This window comes from Anolis sagrei, chromosome 1 (genome assembly GCF_037176765.1).
Source record: "Anolis sagrei isolate rAnoSag1 chromosome 1, rAnoSag1.mat, whole genome shotgun sequence".
In the NCBI taxonomy this organism is placed as follows: Eukaryota; Metazoa; Chordata; class Lepidosauria; order Squamata; family Dactyloidae; genus Anolis; species Anolis sagrei.
The window spans coordinates 157,524,826-157,528,827 of NC_090021.1; the positions used below are offsets into that span (position 1 = coordinate 157,524,826).

Consider the following 4,002-nt stretch of genomic DNA (forward strand, 5'->3'; position numbering starts at 1 on the left):
CTTGAAAAAACCCCACCACCATCTCCCCTGTCATCCGGGCGTGGCTGCGGCGCTGATAACATACAGAAATGCTGTAAAGAAAAAAGAAGAGACATCATTCAAATCCCGATCCCCTCCTCTTCGCAGAGTACAATCCTCCTGCCTTCCCCTCCTTACCCAAGTCTCCAAAGACAGATCATCGGAGGAGGATTCCTTCAACGACTCTTCTGGGGTGCTAGAGAAGGAGAGAAAACAGCATAATGTTAGCAACGGATCAAGGGTGCCCACTAAAACACCCGTGAATTAAATTAAAACAAGCAGAAGAAAATAAGGAGGGGGATACCTGATGGGATAGACCTGATGGATCTCCTCCTCCTACAACACAAAAAGAAGTCTTCACAGACGTTCCTGATGTTCTGCAAAGGAGAGAGGAGGACAAGGTCAGAGGGAAGAGGACGGAGATGCTTTGGGAGAGCGGCTGTTTTAGGGCCATTGCTCTTCTCATAGTAGCTTCATTTTTGTGACATACATGATATTTGAAATATTTAGTTTACTAAAAACAATAATAATAAAATAATAAACTTTATACCCCACCACCATCTCCCCAAGGGGCAAACATGAAGCCAGGCCCAAAATTACAACAAATCATATACAAATACAGCAAAAAAAAAAAAAAGACGATAAAACGTATTTTTTCTCTTTCCTGCTTTCCCTTCCCCCCTCCTGCCCGACCTGTGCCAAAGGGCCAAACACATTAAACAGTCTTCGGAAAGACATCTTTTCCAATCACAGGTTACACAGAAAGAGAAAACCTGCCTGTGGCCTTCAACTGAGCAACAGAATGGGCAGCACGGGTCTGATTTGGAACTGCATTCTTCTTTAGCCTTCTAAATCTTCGATCTTGATATCTGTTGTTGAGCTAAGAGAAACAAAAAGACATGTAAGAACATAAAACCCAAATACTCCTCCAGCTCAACAAGGATCCAACCCCCACCCAAACAGTTACTTCTCTCCCTGGGCCAGCTGGCTCCATGGTCTGTCCATGCTCCCGTCATCCGATAGATTGGTAATGGTGACCTGTGAAAGAAAGAGAAGATCACAGTGATTATTCGGAGACTTTCATTGAAAGCTTGGCCTCCCCTTCCCCTTGCAAGAAAGACAGTACTCCTCCCTCTCACTCCTTACCCAGGACTCAAAGGACTCCACGCGAAGGGGGTCCTCAGGCCTGTCATCCGGGCGTGGCTGCGGCGCCGATACCATACAGAAATGCTGTAAAAAAAAGAGAAGAGACTTCATTCAAATTCCGATCTTCTCCTCTTCGCAGAAGTACAATCCTCCTGCCTTCCCCTCCTTACCCAAGTCTCTAAATCGAGATCTTCGGAGGAGGATTCCTTAATTTCTTCTGGGGTGCTAGAGAAGGAGAGAAAACAGCATAATGTCAGCAACAGATGAAGGGTGCTCACTAAAACACCCATGAATTAAATTATAACAAGCAGAAGAAAAGAAGGAAGGGGGATACCTGATGGGATACACCTTGATGGATGTTGTAATAGATCTACCTTTTAGTCGGCTAGGCCGAAGCCTGCATAGCAGTGTCTGGCATCTTGATATTCAAGAGAGCAGGAGGAGGAGTCAGGCTGACTCCTGATTGGGTGTAGCAATTGGGGGTGGAGTCAGCTTAGAGAGGGAAAGCAGCTGTCTTGTTTGACAGAAAGTGAGAAGGGATTTTAACAGTGAAGAGGGTAGATGGATTTTTAGGCTGGAGAGCTGAGGAGAATTTAGACAGAAGAAAGTGAGCTTTTGGGAGTGAGTCTTTTAGTCAGAGAGAATAAGATAGTGACAAAAGGCTTGAAGTTTACTGTACAGAGTGTCAGTAAAGAAGACTTGTTCGCTTGATGCTTATTGCTCTGAGGAGAGTATTAGTTGAGGACTAATTACTCTGTGAGACAGGAGAGTCTGTGCTCAGCGATATACTGTTTCAGAAGGAAGTTGAACAGTATAGTTAAAAGAGACTCACAGTAACCCAAAGCTACATTCTTAGGGAAACTGTCTAAACAGCTAAGCCTTTGTAACTGAATTACGCTTTATGTACCACTCAATTCCAACGAGTTGTTGTTAATATCAAGTTTAAAATAAACTTTATTAGTTTACTTTTAACTGGTGTTTGCCTCAATCCATTCGTTTCCCTCAGAACTCATTCTCTCAATACATTTCTAAAGTCCAGTCAGCCATAGAAGTCCAAGAGCTCAAATATCCTTTTACCTAAAATACATTCACACCCTTTTGGTTCTTCAGGCCAGCAATTCTGAGGTGGTGGCGGCTATTACTACCAAGTACTTCGGTCACTTGCATTTTCAACATAGGGTCAGCCTTTGTTCTACGCTAGCTCTAATTTCGCTATATTGGTGGCAGCGGTGGGATTTGTTTGACCACCCTGCCTAGATATACCTTAACTTTACTATAGATGTCCTCCTCCGACAACACAAAAAGAATTCTTCACAGACCTTCCTGATGTTCTGCAAAGGAGAGAGGAGGACAAGGTCAGAGGGAAGAGGACGGAGATGCTTTGGGAAAGCAGCTGTTTTAGGGCCATTGCTCTTCCCATAGTACCTTCATTTTTGTGACATACATGATATTTGAAACAATTTAGTTTACTAAAAGTTTTAAAGTATTTTATAACTCTATTTATATATTTGTAATTATACATATCCTCCAGGTGGCTTACAAGTAGGCAACCATATGGTTTGTCAAGTATTCTGGGTTTAATCCATCTTTGCCCCATGTTAGGTAAAGTCAAGATATTTCAGAGCTTTCCTGATTCTTTCCAGATCTCCCTTCTCCACTCCTGCCCCACGAGTGCCAAAGGGCCAACACTTACTTTAAGGAGTCTTCTAAAAGACATCTTTTTTGATATCAATCAAGACTCAAACTGAAAAACAGCTGTAGCCTTCAACTCAGCAACAGAAAAAAAGACGATAAAACGTAGTATCAGTTTCATAACAAATTAAAGAGCAATTAAAAGAAATATGACTCCATAATTTTATATATTGCCTGCAAAATCAAGGTCCAAAAATCTCTTGGGAGAAAAAAGTCTCTATCCATTTCTTGAAAAAACCCCACCACCATCTCCCCTGTCATCCGGGCGTGGCTGCGGCGCTGATAACATACAGAAATGCTGTAAAGAAAAAAGAAGAGACATCATTCAAATCCCGATCCCCTTCTCTTCGCAGAGTACAATCCTCCTGCCTTCCCCTCCTTACCCAAGTCTCCAAAGACAGATCATCGGAGGAGGATTCCTTCAACGACTCTTCTGGGGTGCTAGAGAAGGAGAGAAAACAGCATAATGTTAGCAACGGATCAAGGGTGCCCACTAAAACACCCGTGAATTAAATTAAAACAAGCAGAAGAAAATAAGGAGGGGGATACCTGATGGGATACACCTTGATGGATCTCCTCCTCCTACAACACAAAAAGAAGTCTTCACAGACGTTCCTGATGTTCTGCAAAGGAGAGAGGAGGACAAGGTCAGAGGGAAGAGGACGGAGATGCTTTGGGAGAGCGGCTGTTTTAGGGCCATTGCTCTTCTCATAGTAGCTTCATTTTTGTGACATACATGATATTTGAAATATTTAGTTTACTAAAAACAATAATAATAAAATAATAAACTTTATACCCCGCCACCATCTCCCCAAGGGGCAAACATGAAGCCAGGCCCAAAATTACAACAAATCATATACAAATACAGCAAATACAATACAAGGAAACAAAACACAGTCAAAATAAATACATAACATTACTAAATAACATAAACCGATCCAAAAAGACATGGAAAGAAATAAGACACAGACAGCAGGCCAGATGTGTTAGAAGTAAAATTGGAAAAAATTGGTAAAACCCTGGATGAGATACATAGAACATGTTTCTGAGGGAGATGTGTTTCTAAGGGGAGGGGGCTGGTGGGACTGGTGTTTCTTTGGAGGCTGTTTCTTCTGGCATGCTTTCTGGCTCTGGAAGCTGCTCTTT

The 4,002-nt window shown here is 42.4% G+C and overlaps 1 long non-coding RNA gene across 1 annotated transcript; it reads right to left on the reverse strand.

Moving 5' to 3' along the window:
- Positions 1 to 721: 721 nt before the first annotated feature.
- LOC137095924 (uncharacterized) lies at positions 722 to 2,262 on the reverse strand. The gene is made up of 5 exons (XR_010909070.1): positions 1,499 to 2,262; positions 1,335 to 1,389; positions 1,165 to 1,248; positions 986 to 1,056; positions 722 to 898 (listed from the first exon to the last, which is right to left on the reverse strand). It is a non-coding gene; the product is annotated as an uncharacterized lncRNA (long non-coding RNA).
- Positions 2,263 to 4,002: the final 1,740 nt, after the last annotated feature.